Consider the following 18,956-nt stretch of genomic DNA (forward strand, 5'->3'; position numbering starts at 1 on the left):
TTGCAAATTGACACGGTTCACAGATATATTGCTAGCACACACTGACAGGTGCTCCATCGATATAACAACCAGTGTGTACACATCTTTACTGTTCACCTGGGCAAACTATGGCCCTTATTCTGGTTGGTGCGGTAATATCCGCGTGCGTTCGTGCCGCCGATGTTTTGTGTCTGCGCATGTGCAGAGGCGTCTCTGCGCATGTGCGAGCGGGGCGTACGGCCAAATCCCGCATTAAATGTGTACACTACGAACAGGGGGTGGAGAGGGGTGTGAAGGGCTGTTTGGCCTCATTACCATATGTTTACACCCCGCGTTTCATGGGCGTTCCCATGCAAACGCTGGGCGTACGTATGGTAATGCGGCCGTGACGCACGTGTAGGGGGCGGACATATGACATTGCCGGATGTCAGCTGCCCGCCCAGATCCCTGCTTTTGCACGGAGAAATGCCCATGTGGTCTGAGGTTGCGGGAGCTGCCTGGCCACTCGGTCCTGCATTCGATGGTCTGCAACCATCGAATGATGGGGGAGGTTCCCTGAGATGGAGGAGGTGTATTCATGAGAAATACACGTGCGGTCCGTTCGGACAGCTTCTTACCACGTTCGGACGGAGTTGGCGATCCGTATGGAAGGCGGGGTTTAGGACGCACGGTGCTGGCCGCATATTCGGATCCGGCCGCACCGATCAGAATAAGGGCCCATGTTACAATATTTAATTGCTGCTCTGTATGCAGCCAGTATTGCAACAATGTTTTCCATTTATAAGTAAATAAGGCCTGTTGTTTTGACTACACAACATGGGCCAGGGAATAGGAAATACTAGAAGACACACAAAGGTTTCCTTTTTTGTTCATTGTGGAAACTTTTGCACATTACTTTACCCCTATAATAGAATAGTATACCCCCAATAATGTGGTTGAATAGTGGATAAAAAATTATTTAGAAGAGCACAATGTGAGTAAGAATGAAATGGGCATGTTCAATTTCTATAACATTTCACAAACTTAAACAAGAAAAATAGATATATAGATAGATGCTGGTATGGAGATAATTATGTGGATAGATGTTTGTATGTAGATAGATGTGTGTATGTAGATCAGGGGTCTTCAACCTTTAAGACAGCGTGGGCCACCTAAAAAATCCAGTGAAGCCCGAGGGCCACTATACTCTACTGCGGTATTTCGGACAGCCTCATAGAATCACAGCTCCCCTATAACGTCAGCACAGTCCTTCATAGATAGTTGGCACAGCCGCCCATTTGTGCCCCCCCCCCATATATAATTTGATATTGAATAAATTGCGCGCGCTTCCAAAAAAGGGGTGTGGCCTAATTATAACGAGTGTGAACTAGCAGGAAAACAATTACCTGACACCTCTTTTGCAACCTGCATGACCAGACATTGGTTACCGCAGGAATGGTCATTGTCCTCACACGCTTAAGTTGACTGAAGGCTGCACAGGGACATATAAACATGAAGGCCCACACAGTGACCTAGTACGCCTCACAATTCGAACCCAAACAATGAAAGGCTACTTAAATCAATATACACTGTTACACTGTTTATCCATAATACACATTACACATTATGCCGCACACCGTGATGCCCATTACACATTAATCCACACAAAAATTATGCCCATTGCACATTATGCCCCACACTGATGCCCATTATGCCACAAACCATAATGCCAGCAGTACTCCTGCTTATACATATGATGCCCCAGCAGTGCCCCTCACCTAATGCCCCAGCAGTGCCCCTCACACACAATGCCCCAGCAGTGCCCCTCACACACAATGCCCCAGCAGTGCCCCTCACGCACAATGCCCCAGCAGTGCCCCTCACAATGCCCCAGCAGTGCCCCTCACACACAATGCCCCAGCAGTGCCCCTCACACACAATGCCCCAGCAGTGCCCCTCACACACAATGCCCCAGCAGTGCCCCTCATACACAATGCCCCAGAAGTGCCCCTCACACACAATGCCCCAGCAGTGCCCCTCACACACAATGCCCCAGCAGTGCCCCTCACACACAATGCCCCAGCAGTGCCCCTCACACACAATGCCCCCAGTAATGCCTGCAGCATTGCCAGGTCCCCTGCTCCCGCCAGCTGTACCTCCTCATCCTGCAGCTTTGCCGGGTCACCTGCTTCCACCATCCATGCCTCCTCCTTCAGTTTCGCCGGGTCCCCTCCACCAGCTGTGCCTCCTCCTCCTGCAGTTCCAGCACTGTGTCCCCTGCTCCCGCCAGCTGCGTCTCCTCCTCCCGCAGCTTCGCCGGGTCCCAACTCCCCAGCTCGTGACCAGATGTGACTCCTCCTCCCTCAGCCGCGCTGGATCCACTCCTCTGCCCTGCCTGCAGCCAATGGAAATCAGGTAGGCGACTTCGGCAGCGTTTTCTTTTACTTAAAAAAAAAAATCCTGTGCATGGCTGGCTGGCGGGCAGGGGGCCACTGATGTAGATTATATGTGGAAGATAGATGTTTGTATGTAGATAGATGTTTGTATGTAGATAGATATATGTATATGTATGTAGATCTGTACATGATGAATGTTAAGCTGTGTACACATGGGCCGATTTAAGCCATTATCGCTGGCTAAATGATCGCTTAACAACTATATCGCCTGTGTGTTTTTTTGTGTTGTGGGAGATAAATCTGTAGTAGGGCACTACCGCAGCCAGCCCTTAATGGGCGCAGGTCGCAGGAGCAGATGAGCAATAAATTGCTGAGAGATATTAAGCCAGTAAGCAGTGTACACACGGTGCAATATCACTGGCAATATGGTCGCTCAGCGACCATATTGCCAGTGATTTGTTTGTGCTGCGGCTATAAATCGCCGGGTGCATGCTCCTGTGTTCATCCCCCTAATGGTCGCTGGAGCATGCTATTTCCCCCTATGGCTCCCCTGGCAGAGTCTCCTTTTGAAAATCGGACACTGAGCAATTTATTGCACTGTGTGTACACAACTTTACACTGAGCAATATATTGCCTAGAGATATTAAGCCAGTACACTGCTGAGCAATATGTTGCTGAGAGATATTAATCCAAAATTGATCAGCGACCATATTGCACCATGAACCTTATTCTGGTTCACTCGGTCCGGCGCAAATTCGCACTGAGCGATATTTTTTCTTAGTACGCATGCGTACCGTCCAAATGCGCATGAGCAGGTTTGTTCAATCGTACACACATGACCTTGCAAGCAGAAATACGCTTGCAAACGAACTCAAGCAAAGTAGGCATCATGTGGGCATTTGTATGGCCTATAGCCACAAAAGTAGGCAAAACTGGGTGGAAACTTGGGCGTATACATGGGTGGTGACTACAAGCGCTGGGTGTTGGCTTTGCAGCATTGTGAGAGCACTCGTAGTGTTCGAGCTCAAAATCATTCACACCAAAAAAACAAGTCTCACGCCTTGCAGGACAACCGCTTAGCGGCCCAACATTCACAACCCCAATCAACACGCACAATTGCTAAAACACAACCAGCTGCACACAATACCCACCCATGCACCATTCATGTTTCTCTCTTTAACCAATTAACTAACAACATCTACTCAATGCAAGTAGAAGGGAAGCACACTTTTGCGTTTTAAACATTTCCACATTCCAGTATAAACAGCAAATGTATTTAAATGTATGACTCATGTCATACTATACACACACTTAGGAGTTTGGAACATTAATACCACTTTCACACTGCCTAAACGTTTTAAAAACTGGTATTTTGAAACGGTATTTAAAATGGGTCTGAGCCTTCACATTGCAGTAGATTACCATTTTAAATACCATTTAAATACCATTCACATCAGTCAACCCGTTTAATCCCCTGAACATGTTTTAAAGCAGAATGCAGGGGACAGCCTATCACAGGTCTGTAATCTGTTGTTTTTACTAAATACCGTTTCAGAGCCATTCTCACTGCAAACAAAAATCGCTCTGAAACATGTAGGACTCTGCTTTTTAAACATTTTGAAATACCAGTTATCTTTAACCGGTAAATGAACTCTGGTGCTTTCCAACTGCAGCCTTAGAAGTTTTAAAATGGGAAAAAAACCCGCAATATACAGTTTAACAACGTGCGTTGTGAAAGGGGTAAAATATGCAAAACCTTTGTGGGACACATATATTTACATTAACTTGTGCAAGTGAAACTTTGTAAATGTTATGATGCCCCCTTGGTCAAGGCCACCAATGGCGCCGCGATGGACGAAAAGGCATGGATAAAACGCCTATAATAATTGGCGCAGCCAAGGAACCGCTGGACTGCCTTTAAATTAGTGGGCCGGACCCAATCCACAACGGCTTGCAATTTCTTGGGGTCCATTTGGAACCCTCGGGAAGAGATTATGTATCCCAAAAATGATACCTGAGTCACCTCAAATTCGCATTTTTCAAGCTTCGCGAATAACTGATTTTCCCGCAGTTTCTGCAGAACCTGCCGTACTTGTACTCTATGCGACTCTAAGTCCCGGGAAAAAATTAAAATATCGTCTAAATAGACAACTACACACTTGCCCAGGAACTCCCGAAGGACGTCATTGATAAAGTCCTGAAAGACGGCTGGGGCATTGGAAAGGCCAAACGGCATTACCAGATACTCGTAGTGCCCGGTCTGAGTACTGAACGCCGTCTTCCATTCATCCCCTTCCTTGATTCTTATGAGGTTATAAGCACCCCTCAGATCAATTTTGGAAAATATGGTGGCAGATCGTAATTGGTCAAACAGAACCGTAATCAAAGGAAGGGGGTAGGTGTTCTTTACCGTAATTTTGTTGAGGGAACGGAAATCAATGCAAGGTCTTAACGAACCATCTTTCTTAGCCACAAAAAAGAAACCGGCACTGAGAGGAGACTTAGATGGCCGAATGAAGCCTTTAGCAAGACTCTCTTGAATGTAATCATCCATTGCTTTAGTCTCTGGAATGGACAGGGTGTATAACCTGCTCTTGGGTAACGGAGCATTGGGAACTAATTGGATGGCACAATCGTACGGACGATGCGGAGGCAAGCTATCGGCCTTGCCTTTTGAAAAAACATCTAAAAAATTGCGGTAAGGCGAGGGAACCCCCACAACAGAGATGGAGGTTAACGGGAGAGACCTTTGGAAACAATGTTGCTGACAGTTGGAGCTCCAATGACCAATCTCTCCCCGGCTCCAATCAATAACGGGATTGTGTTTCCTCAACCAGGGAAAGCCCAGTACAATGGGCACGGAAGGGCATGAAGTTAAGAGGGAGGTGATCTCCTCCTAGTGAAAAAGACCAATGGTCATTCGCACGGGAGGAGTCTGGAAGGAGACGGCTCCATTGGAGAGCATACCCCCATCTAAACCCTGTAACATAATGGGTATGGGGAGCTTGAGTTGGGGAATACCCAAACTCTGGGCGACGGCAAAGTCCAAAAAGTTACCTGCCGCGCCGCTGTCAACAAACACGGACCCAGAAAACGTATCTTCCAGAAAGGAAACACACCCCGGTACTAATAAAGAATCTAGAGAGGAAAAAAGCGGAAGGCCAAAGTGAACCCTCTCTCCGTTCACTTGGCCCGACCTTTTACTGGCCTATTGGGGCAGTTTCTCAGGATATGTCCTTTACACCCACAATATAGGCAAAGGCCTGAGCTAAGTCCTCTCCTCCGGGGAAATGCGAGCTGCACCTAATTGCATAGGTTCCTCGCTTTCCTCAGGAGCCACAGGAACATAGGGAACCACCCGAGCAAACGACCCTCGTTCAGACCTCCGCTCACGGAGACGACGGTCAATCTTAATGGACAATTCCATTAATTTATCCAGAGATTTTGGTGCCGGATATTGAATAAGGCAATCTTTAATTTCGTCAGCCAGACCACAGCGGAACTGACTGCGTAAAGCCGGATCATTCCATCCAATCATTAGCCCATCGGCGGAACTCAGTACAATAAGCTTCAGCTGGATCCCTCCCCTGCTTAAGGGCTCTCAGATGAGTCTCAGCTGAGGCTTCACGATCGGGATCATCATACAATAACCCTAGAGAGCTGAAGAAATTGTCCAGCGAGGTCAAGGCTGGGCTGTCTGAAGGCAGTCCGAAGGCCCAGGTCTGGGGGTCACCTTGAAGTAACGATATTACAAGACCAATACGCTGGGTCTCGGAGGTGAAGGAGCGTGGCTTGAGCCAAAAATACAGCCTACAGCTTTCTCGGAAATTAAAAAAAGTTTTGCGATCCCCAGAGAACCGATCTGGTAGGTTCATCTTAGGATCTGAACCCCCTGACTCTGGAGGCCGCATCCTTTGCTCCTGGGATGCTACTTTTAAAGACAATTCCCGCACCATCTGAGTAAGCCCTTGGAGCTGATCAGAGAAGGTCTGGGGAGTAGTACTTATTATACAGAAACACCAAGCAATTCACAAAAACAGATATAAGACCCAAATAGTCTGTCTTTTTTCTGGCCGGTTATAATGTTATGATGCCCCCTGGGGCTCAGGGAGTGACAGCTGGCTGATAAAGGCTGGTGGTCAGGCGTGAGCCCATAGCCGGGACCGCTGGTTAGGACGGCCACAGCAGATGCTACACTAACTCTGTTGAGTCCCTGAGGCAGATGGTAAACCCCTGCAGAGCTAGGCTTCACCTGTGGCCGCCGCGTCCGAAGGAGCGAGTTAGGCCCGCTCCGACCCCGATGCAGCCAGGTCTTAAGTGTTGACAAGGGGTAAACGATCGCCACAAGGTACCCAAGAGGACCGCTAACTACAGGGCCTAGCTGGGAGTAGACCCCTGACTGCTGGCACCAGGCCAAGCCGGGATGCGACCAAGTCGCAGACACAAATAAATGGGAAGAGGAGTCCCCAGCAGGCTACGCCCCAGGAACGGCGACTCCTCAAAACTACGATGGAACCAGAGGATACTCCCTGCTAGAAAGATACTAGTAAGGACAAAAAGAGAAAGAACCAGAGGACAAGGAGGATACAATACGAGATGATAAAGACTGGACCCACGGAAGGGCACGGCCACGGCGGGCCACTGGAGATAGCTGAAAAGAGAATAATGTGTCCACGGAGGGGCACGGCCACGGTGGGCCACCGGAGATGGATGGGGAGAGAAAATAAAGAACTCATGGAGGGGCACGGCCACGGCAGGCAACAGGAGATATAAAGAAAAGACTGAGGCTCCACTGGAGCACTTACGTGACCCACGGAAAGATGGAAGCTGTGGGCCAAATGCAGGCTCAGGCAGAAGCAGGACCCAGGCAAAGAACTCCACGGAAGGCTGGGACAGGAGGGATGACTGGCAGCAGGACTGCAGGACCAAGGACCACAGGACTGGATGCCAAGGGGACCGGAGAGAGCAAGCTGGATGCTCACAGGCAAAAAGCTATAACCGGCGTCTGTGCCCAGCAGACGCCGACTATTTATTTGAAATTCGCGCCGCCTGACTGACGTCAGGCGCGCACGCTCCCGGCCGCCGGGCGGAAGTTCGGGGTCGTTGCCTAGCAACGCCCCGACGCCTGGCCTCAGAATGAGGCTTGGGACGCTGCCCGGCAACGTCCCCCGCCGCGTCACATGATGCCGCATCCGCCGTCCGTCCAGGTGCAGGGACTCCCGGACGGCGGCGTGCAACAGTAAACACATTAATCAGCCATTGAATAAAGGATACTTGCTATTTTTAATTGGGTTGTGAATTCTTAACTTGGATCCAATAAACACAATGAAATGAGGGCAATTACTTAATGGGTTACGAGCGTATTCTTGGAGTTGAGAATTAAATCACTCGCACAGCCTATTCAGTTAAGTGTGCGAGCAGTTTGAGACTACTCCCCGTAGCCAGTGTGCTACCTGTGTGCGTGTGGGTTCCATTCGGTCGTCTGCGTGCGAAAGCGCGTGCGTACAAATCAACCAGAATAACTGTGTGTACACACCTTTATAGATATGTACATGTGTGTATTTAAATACGTAGATAGATGTGTGTATTATGTATACACAGTGGCGTAGCTTGTGTAAGGCAGTCCCCGCCACTGCTTGGAGGATCGGGGGCTGTGTGGGCGCCGGCAGCCTCTCACTCTATCCTGTCCTGCATAGCTGAGAGCTGAGGTGAGGTCCGTCCTGTCTATCCCTCCCAGCAACAGCAGCACACAAGCAGGAAGTTAGGAACTGTTTCTGTGTACACAGTACACACAACCTCCTTCCGTCCTCGCAGGCTGGGCAGCTGCAGCATCGTCCCTCTCCCTGCTTCTTGACCGTCCTGCTCAAGTGGCTGCCTTCTCTTCCCCTGCACGCTGCACTCCGGTTACAGAGCCCTCCCCCTTCTACAGGCTTCAGCACAGGAGCTGAACACAACAATAAGGTTAACCCTTTCAAACCCTGGTTTTCTACAGTGGGATGCAAAACAGTCAGTGTCTGTGCCATCACGTCAGCATATTTGTGTTAGTGTCTGGGTGTCTGTGTTATGTCTCTAGATGTCAGCGTCTGTCAGCATCAGTGTCTCTATGTGCAGTCCGTGTGTCAGCATATCCCTGTGTATAGGCGTCTGTCAGTGTCCATGTGTCAACATATGTGTCTGTGTCAGCGTCCATGTATCAACTTGTCAGCGCCCGTGTTTTAGGATCTGTCCATTTGTCAGCATCTGTTTGTCGGCGTCTGCATGTCCATGCGTTAGCATCTGTCAGCAGGACAGTACTTCCTATCTGTACAGATTTTCGTGGGACAGGGATTTTTTTTTGTGACTGTCCCTCTGTCCCACCCAAGGGCATCAATGTCCTGCGATGGGGAGAGGGGCAGTTGGGAGATGCCCTGTCACACAGGGGTGAATAGACATTTTGTGCCTACACAGAGCATCCATTCATGGGAGACAGAGGGGCTGGGGGCATGCCAGAAGCTCACAGAGCGCATAGCATGCCTCCATAGTGATGAAAACGGGAGGCATGGCTTGTGGGAGCATTATTCCCAATATGCCTTTCCCCCTCTCAGTGAGGTCACACCCTTTTTCTGGCGGCAGTGCGACTTCGTTGCACAGAAGTCTTAATTCCAGCAGTGTAAAGGGCAGTATGGTGTCTGGCCTATAGAGTAAGGAGCATAAGGGTGTATGACATATAGTATAGGGTGGAATTTAATGCCGCCCGAGTTCAGTGTAGTGCGAGATGTCCGCTGAATTCTGACGTTTTTTTAAAGGGGAATTAACTTACAAGGCAAAACCATACCTTGTAAGTTAATTCCCCTTTAAAAAACATCAGAATTCAGCAGACAGCTCGCACTGCACTAAACTCGGGCGGCATTAAATTCCGGTCATAGTGTAAGGTGCATTTAGGTGTGTGGAGTGTAAGGTTAATGAGGAGGAGGAGACTCCCTGAAATAGCAGCAATCTCCCTCTCTCTCTCATTAGTCTAGCAATCTCCCTCATTTCACCTAGCCCACATTACACTGTAACATTTTTTGGGAAAAAAGGAATGAGAGACAGATACATTTACATTGAATCATCAGCACTATTTCCCAGCAATTTACCAAGTAAAGTAGCTCTTACTAACTGCTTTGGGGCTCATCCACATTTGGATATAAGACATTTTAAATTACACACCCACGCTTCTAGGTGCCATGTTCACAATCTATTTTCACAATGTCTCCATATATGGAACTAGCCATGCCCTTTGGGTGGAGCATGACATGCCCCCTCAGTGGGGCGCTTTGCAAAATTCTACGACCAACTATAATCTCCCTAAAACTAGTTTTCAAAAGTAGGCAAGTATGCATTACATTTTCTATTTTAAATTTAGAAATTCAAACAGCCATGCATAGCTCCTATAGATGCCATGTGCCATGCATAACTCCTATAGATGCACACACAGTGGGCTGTATAACATTTCTTTTCCAGTTTCCCATTACCCATGTGCCATGCATAGCTCCTATAGATGCACACACAGTGGGCTGTATAACATTTCTTTTCCAGTTTCCCATTACCGCGGCCCGTGCCGACTGCCGATCAGAATAACGGTGCATGTGTTTTGATGCTGCCTGGGCTCTCCCTGCTGGTAGGTGGCGCTGTGGAGGGACGGCAATACTCGAGGCGCTCCGTTGCGTTGGAGTATGTCTATGGTAATGAGCTGTCCAGCACTTCAGCAGCGACAAGGGCTTTTCTAGAGGAGACTGTTCGTGCTCCCCACTCCAATGCCTGCACTCCCATCCCGGCAGCAGCTGTGCCCGGCACATCGCAGCTGAGCACCCAATAGCAATAGCAGGAGCAGCATAGTAGAGCCGAATATACCACAGCGACAGAAGACGGCAGCATCACCGGGCAGCCCTGACAGCAACACTGCTGCTGCTGAGCATCTGCAGCCTACAGCCAGAAGAAGGGATCCTGCTTACAGGTGAGAGACAGGGACCTAATGGCCCCATCTGACGCATATTGCAATGTGACGGATGCTCCATGTTGTGCAGTGCAGAGCACACTGCTGCACCTCCCAACCGGTGCACAGCCAATTGCACACCCGTGTTGCCGCTGCTCATGCAATTTTAACAAAGAGCTGGAAGAAGATGGGCAGGGTGATTACCTCGGTTACTAGGGATTTAGGGCTACAGTGAGCACAGGTCATCTGTGCCGACATGTCATGGGTTACATACATGCAGGGCTGCATAGTCAGTTGCAATGTGGAGAGTGGGTCCCTTGACCTTATGGATAGGCTGGGAGAACAGATGGCGTGTAAAGAGGGAGGGGGATCATGTATCATCCTAAATTATTTAAACACTTTTTTCCCTGTGACAATAAAGATAGTAGGTGACGAGCATTCTCTATAATAAATCAGCATTAGGTCCGGGATGCAATCACCATGCTCATACAGGAAAAGTTAAATGTTGTTTCTTGGAAATGAATGTATGGTGACTGAAGCAATGTGTCCACCTACCATACAGGCAACACTTTGCTGTTTGCTTGCCCAGCTTCATAATCCCAGCTTTCCTCACAATTTACACAGGGCACTAGACTTGTGTTGCTGCACCTTATGGGGGAAATATGTGTCCTTGATGTTAGATATGTGCTTATTAAGCGATGTAATAATTATTCATTGCTATTTTATCTATAAAGCGACATATCTGTACTAGAGCATTGTCAAGTTGTGATTTATATCACTTACGTAGAATATAAACAGTAATATTGTGTATTATGTGTTTGTTCCAATAATGGCAACATTAGAAGTATAATATACAATATTAGATGTATCTTATATTTGGGAGTCTTGCTATACTTTTATATTAGTAGTCTTTATTACATTAGCAATAAATAGAATGTCCATGATGTGAAAAACTTTAACATGTACATATGTTTGTTAATAATCAGATGTAAAGGAGATGTTGCTTATTTTCTACATGCCATGTTGTCATTTTTGGATGTAAAAACTAGACTTTGATTTGGGTCAGAAAGTGTCTCATTTAGATGCTTTACGTTTTAATATTTTATAAAAGACTCAGTATAACAGTAGTTTAACTGATTGCTGCACCATGATATAGACTTTACTTTAACGGAACATTTCATTGCATGGCATTATATGCATGATAGATACATAGATAGATCGATAATCAATAACATGGATATTACAGTCAAGATATTTAACAACAGAAATATCTAATTTCTTTTTAGGACACTTATTTTGCTTCTTGCCTTTTTCTGGAAAATGTGACATCTTGCATATTAAAGGCATGTTACATGTTAAATGGCTAATCAGGGAAATGTCATAATATGGAACATTATCACTCAGTTGCGAATATTACACACATACAACTGTAATTATCAGCAAGGTATAAAAGTGTATTTCAAAGTGCCATTTCCTTTGCATTGGTGAGTGTAACATTTTTTTGTAGCCTGGCAGATATTCCGGTACAGTCCGTTTAGTAAAGGACTTTAAAAACACTGCTGGTTCTGTGATGTCACATAAATTAACTGTCCAGTCAAGCTTGTGGCTTTTTTGATGTAATTATCAAATTTGTTTGTATTGATGTTTGTGGCTGTTCATTCTGTTTTTATTGAGTGTGAAATGAAAGTATGAATTTGGTAGTTATGACATAGTTTTATTTGTCTGTGCCTATTTTCATTGTGTAGTAGACAGTTACGGAATTCTTACTTTCATTGCCCACATAAATGTTTATTATTACGCACACTGTATTTCTATATCTGGATGAGTGGGGGAAAATACAGTTACAATATTTATTGTGACTTATATTGTGACACATAGCAACTAAATGCTTCCTATCAACAAGCTGATGCATACAGTACCTGCCTATGCCGCATTTTACTGTATGCATTATTTTATGAGATACAGTATAGAGAACATCTTACACATATTTTTGAATAAACAGTTAATAGCAACTGTAGAAGGGTCATGTTTTTAAGAAATATAATTATTTTTTTATTTTGGACCAAAATAATGAGTATTAAAAGGCACAGTCTAAAAATAAAGTCCAAATTTAATTAGTTATCTGTAAAGACTAATGCTATCACAAGCTGTCTTGTCCTAGACTGAGCAAACTTTCTTTCTGTCTGTCTGTCTGTCTATCGATCTTTCTAATCTACCCTGTCTATTCTGACTATTCTAGCTGTCTATCTATCCATCTATCTATCCAATGTTTAGTACAATTTATCACTGCTGCTTTCTTATGTGATGCAGGTCTATTAATTTTTAATGATCTTTTAAATAATAGAAGACACATATTGCTATTTTCACACATTTTTGTTTGCCCTCTATACTTGACTGCAGATTTTAAGACATGCTGTTATTATATTGACATTATTATTTTTTCTTAGTTAAAATTCAGGCACAAAATAAAACTTTTTTATTTGCAAAATAACATTGCTGTGGATATATTTGTCATCTAGCATTACAATGTGAATTGACAACTGTAAAGCCTACAAATGTGTCAATTATGTCTGTAAATATTTTGAACTTTATTAATGATTTTGTTCATTGAGTAGTTTAAAACGACAGTTTCTCAAGGATTGTAAATGATAGTGAAATTATGTTATCAATATTTAATGAGTAAACTTTTTATATATATGCTTTACAGGATATGATAATATATATATACGTACATAATTCATATCTCTCAACATGACCCGTTCCATCAGGGACACGATGCTCTGTTCCTGGACTTCCCTCTTAATTTATGATTGTCATCAACTGTTTTAAAGAGGTTAATCGATAAGAAAGGTGTTTCACCACAGCTGATCGCAATGATAATTTAAGAAAGAAATAGAGCATTCCGTCCCTCCTGGAGAGGGTCATGTTGGGAGGTAAGATACTGTACAGGAAAGCACATGTATAAGTGCCTCAGAATGGTAATAAATGGGAATATACATAAATTGTGTTCCATTATGGAAAGAAGAGCCCATCAAGAGTTTTCTTTGTGATGATGGGATAGAAGCACTTGTGCCTCATCTTACGCCCAAATGCATTGTGCAGTTATGTTGACACAATGACGGCAGTCAAAAGGTTGATGCCATAAAGTCAAATGTCATAATGTCAGCATGGTTAGATTGTTGACACCTGCAAAATGTTAACACACTCAAAACGTTGACATGTGAAATGTAGATAGTCAAAATGTCAGTATAAATATTAGGATTGGGGTTAGGAATATGGTTTGGTATAGGGTTGGGATTGCGGTTAGGTTTAATTTTAATGAAATCAAAGTGAAAGTGCAACATTGTCAGGATAAAATAATAATTTATTAGTCTAACATTCACATCAACAAACATGTATAAAGCATATCACCACCACTGGTGGAATCCTCCTGGCTGTACTCCTAGGATCAGTCCGCATTGAAATGGGGTAGTGTCAATGAGTATGTCACCAGCCTAATGCATTTCGGACTTCAATGTCCTTCCTCAGAAGGACATTGAAGTCCGAAATGCATTAGGCAGCAGTCATACTACATCCCTGGGAAATACAAGTAGGACTCCTAAGACGCCATCCAGCAAAGGGAGGACTGTGGAGCCGGCACCCTCTCCGACACTGCCCTATTTCAACCATCTGGGACTGGATGCCACTGAGCCTAGGAGTACAGCCAGGAGGATTCCACCAGTGGAGGTGATATGCTTTATATTTGTATGTGAATGCAATGTTACAATGTTTTATCCTGACAATATTACACTATCACTTTGATTGCATTAGCTCTCTAGTAGGGATTAAGAATCTAAGATTTTGTTGAAACAAAATCTGCTGTGATCAAATGTAAGATTCATGTTTTTTTATTTAACCCCTGATTGCGAAACACAAGCACCAATGTGACTCCATCCCCCTCTGTTTGCATGTTTTCCAAGGGTTTTTGGTGAAGGTTCACGGGCGGCACTCGTGAATATCTGCGCAATCTGTTTGAACCCACCCCACAAAATACTGTGGGTTTTTGTAGTGGACATGGTCATGTCCACATGATTAGGTCCCACTCCCCCAGCCCCCCTCCTACAGTACCCAGGGCCGGGGCCACGCTCGCAACAGGCCTATATATTATATTTAATTATCTAGTTACATCACTTAATTGATATCTTCATTTGAAGGCCTATTCCTATATTACACTCAGGGTATATGTTTATAGAAAAGGAGATATTGCCCATAGCCATCAAAATTATTCTACTTATCATTTATCTAGCACTTTCCAGAACATATTTGCTAGATTCAAATTGGTTGCTGATTGGTTGCTATGGGCAACATCTACACTTAAACACGCACTTTAGTAAATACACTCCCAATACCCCTTTCACATTGCAGCTTTAACACAGTATATTGACGTTTTTTTACCGTTTTAAAACGGGAACAGCTGCAGTGTGAAAGCTCCATTGTCAATTTACCGGTTACAGAACTCCGGTATTTTGAAACGTGTTAAAAGCAGGATCCTACACGTTTCTAAGCCGTTTTCCCTGCAGTCTGAACAGCTCAGAAACGGTATTTGCTACAAATGATAACCACACAAGGGTGATAGGTTATCTCCCTGCATGATCCCCACCCACAAGCAGGAAAAAAAAACATTTAAAATTACATTGTATGGCTTTCTATGGGTGAACCGGGTTGAATCTGAAAGGTACAAAAACGGTATTGAAACTGCAATATACCGTTTACAACATGCAATATAAAAGGGGTTTAACTGTCTTTTGACCCGTTTTAAGACACGTTTACAAAAACGGGTTGAAAGCAGGTTTGGAATGTGAAACCAGTATTAGAGAGGAAAGCAAGAGGTGTTTGTATTTAACTGAAATAACCTTTACTGTATTTATATATTTATATTTGACATGGTAAATGAGACTTTTGCTTGTCTAGACAATATTCTTTGTTTTGCATGTGACACTTCAATACACATTGGGCCTTATTCTAGTTCACTCTTAGAGGCCTTATTCTAGTTCACTCCTCAGATGGACAAAACCATGTGCACTGCAGGGTATTACAGGTTGAGTATCCCGTATCCGAGTATCCGAATTATTCCGAAAACCATACATTCCAGAAAGTGAATAAAAAATATTTTTTTTGCTAAAAACTCACTGGGGACATTTGTAACAGCACTACTGAGGACATGATATGTAACTGGCACTATATATGTGCAAGAAAATGATTGCTTGGCATTCAAATTCAATATCTGAGATAGTACACAAATTTTGTTTCATGTTTTGAAACCTTGTTTTTTGAACAAATAAAATATATTTGTGTGTATTTTATGTTGTAATAAAATATATTTTTGTGTATTTTATGTGTTTATACAGCATACATGCAAGATACTTCAAAATACATAATTGAAATATTAAAATATTCCGAAATACGGAATAATCCGTTATCCAAAATTCTCCTGGTCCCGAGCATTTTGGATACGGGATACTCAACCTGTACTACTAATGCAGTTATTCCATCTATCTATGTGCTATGCCTGTGCTGTCTCTATGATTAGTATGCTTAGTACTTCGTATGCAATTTAAAGCACATGCTGGTGTTGTAAAGCATCTTCAGATGCATCCGATTGAGAATGATCATGTAAATATGCTTTTTCATCTGTGTGTTTTCTGCATATTGTTTGGTCTATCTCTCCATTAGGCCATGAGTCACACCATGTACAGTACTGTATTCAACGAAATAGGTTTTCCAGAATTCTCTCTCATCTACAGGCACTTTACAGTATATGGGAAATTATTTATGAGTTCACACAAACCAATGTAGTTAAAATAATAGAAATTAGCAGTAGGACACAGGAAGTGTACACACTAACTGTACTGTAAATGAGTTTCTAAAATGTAGAAATGTAGAGCATAGAAACTTTACATTTAATTAAGGGGAGTGGACCATAATAGGCAGTAGGCTTGATTTTTCCCAGATCATCCCCCAAAGGGTGGTATTCAATCTCTGCAGATATTTTCCAGCATGGTAAATATCGGCTCTCACCTATTCAATGCTGCCATTAATGACAGCATTGAACGGTGTCAGATCTGACTTTCTTTTAAAATCGGATCTGTTTTGTTGGAAACAGTCTCAGATTTCTACAATCTGCATCCGTTTCGACAATCCGGACTTTCCAACAGTAGGAACATTGAACTCCGACTGGCCAATTACTGTCCCCGCGATTCCGACTTCCAGGACATTCCGACAGTCGGAATCCAGGATTGGATGCCCCCAAAATGTATATATACTGTATATGGAGGGATTTTTCAGATCGATTCAAGTATCTTTATAGGTGAGAGTGAAATATAAGCATTTACACAAAATTGATGCATTAAACATCTACAATTGCGTGGTTCATTTTGATTAAACTGCATGGAAAGCAAAGATTACATAAATAAAAGGTATTTGTTTTACTATAGAGATCAACATAATTAAATATTATTCGTTTTTTAAATGATAAAATAAACCCCAATTATTTTAAATGTAAAAAATCTGTATATTATAGTCAGAACCGTTGGTTCTAGATCAGCACATTGGGTACTGTTTGTCATGTTAAATATCCTACTACCAGAGCTGCCGCAGTTATAACAATGAAATAGTGCTGATTTAGCAGTACTGGTGACCAGGCTCAGCCCGGAAGCTGCAACACTGCCTATACATATCTTCAATTATCATCTTACCGCTTTATGAACTTACTGATTTGCATAATGTAATACAGTGGAGGTTCATTTCTGTTTTTAATTAAATTTGTAAATGTCCATATCTGTTTTCAGTTAGTGGACAAGGTATAAATTGTTAATTTAGCTAAATGTTTTTCCATCCTAGAGCAAAATCTATGGCAAGTACCTATATCATCATTATCATTATTTACTATGAGATTCAACATTAAGATTTATAACTATAATATACACTTTTGACACACATACATTAAGATTTACCATGTATCTGGTGGAAGAATTGACCCTAAAGGGAGTTATATAATAGATTAATATCTATCATCTGTAGGAGAAGCGCCAATGCACATCCATGACTGTGTTAAAAGTAAAATTTTATTTTTATTACATAATAAGATTTTTTTAAATCCTCTCTTTGAAAAACCATAAAGCTATAGATACTAAAAACCTGAAACCAGGGGCATCACTAATGGTGCTTGACAACCCATGTGGCATGATGTGCCTCTGTCGCGCATGCAGTAGAAAAAGAGTGAGGCCTCGCATCCTGAACCCCCGTTCCGTCACTTGGTCTTGGAGAAGCGGGATGCACCCGAATACCAGTGTCGGACGGCGCCTACACTGTGACAAGAGCCGGGTACTGCACATAATCTTACAGTGCTGCTCATGTCACTGGAGAGAAGTTGGCACATTGGTGGGTGGCACCCATATGCAGGCTCACACACCCGGCATCCCCATTGTGATGCCACTGCATGTTTTCTGGTGGATTGCAATGCAAAAAGGTAAACCTAGTTATATCATTCCCCTTTATTTTGCTTATTACATAGACCAGGCTTTCCCAACTACGGTCCTCAAGGCACACCAACAGTGCAGGTTTTAGTGATATCCAGGCTTGAGCACAGGTGATTTAATTAGTACCACAGTGATTCTGATTAAACCATCTGTTTGAAGCCTGGATATTACTAAAACCTGCACTGTTGGTGTGCCTTGAGGACAGTGGTTGGGAAAGCCTGACATAGACTCTCCATTATTTTAAAGGTGTAGTTTTAGTCCCTTTAGTGTAGTTTTAGTGAGATATACTGTCAAACCATGTTTTTTTAATCTTCTTACTGTACAGTATATGACTTATCCCTCTTCCCAGATTCAATATAGTATAATGTACAAGTTGGAAATAGGTAAGTGGTTGAAATGAAAGCAAGAATCCTGACAATGAACAATATAACACTGCATGTTTGCACTGTAGATATACTGTACCTCCTCCTACATGAACCCTTCCTCCATGTACCGAAACCATCTGAGGTTCCATTCAGAGCAGAGCGGCACTGTTTAATAACTAGCAGATTTAATCATTGCCTACTTCGGCTTCCAAGGTGAGCATATATCATTCTGGAACATAACGTCTCTATTCACAGACAGGTCCACAGTTTCATGATCTAGCGCTGGATATATGGCCACCATGGTGTCACATACACGTATTGTGTTGGTACTGCACAGTGGCCTTTGTTCCATGTGCTAAAATGCTATTCTTGGTATCATGTTTTTAGTGTTTTTTGCTCTATGACTTGTTTTTATCCAGCACTATGTAATGTAAGTCACATAGACATCTTCTTTAACTAGCTTTATTGCGCTTTACTGCTCTTATATATACTTGAAATTATGACATCTAATCAAGAACAATCAACAATGTCCTGGTGGTTAAGGTGACCTAAGCACATACCGTTTTAATTGATGTAATAATCTGAGATTGGAACCAAAAAATACATTGTATATTAGCAACCAGTAGAAGTTAAAATATAAGGGGGGCTAATAACTTGTGTATATGAGCCTAAACTCCTACAGTAGGATCTTCAAGCCAGGTTCCATGACTGGTTACATTACCGATCTTCAGATAGGGTGCATACAATAATTGTAAAAATAACATTT

The 18,956-nt window shown here is 43.4% G+C and overlaps 1 protein-coding gene across 3 annotated transcripts in view; it reads left to right on the forward strand.

Annotated features, from left to right (window-relative positions):
- Positions 1–10,049: 10,049 nt before the first annotated feature.
- The window catches only part of SRRM3 (serine/arginine repetitive matrix 3), a 334,253-nt gene continuing 325,346 nt past the window's right edge, over positions 10,050–18,956 (forward strand). For all 3 annotated transcript variants that reach the window (XM_083173931.1, XM_083173930.1, XM_083173932.1), the window contains exon 1: positions 10,050–10,329. The gene's annotated coding sequence lies outside the window, so the exon portion shown is untranslated. The remainder of the gene's footprint in view (positions 10,330–18,956) is intronic.

Source organism: Crinia signifera, chromosome 2, assembly GCF_055691185.1.
Source record: "Crinia signifera chromosome 2, ASM5569118v1, whole genome shotgun sequence".
In the NCBI taxonomy this organism is placed as follows: Eukaryota; Metazoa; Chordata; class Amphibia; order Anura; family Myobatrachidae; genus Crinia; species Crinia signifera.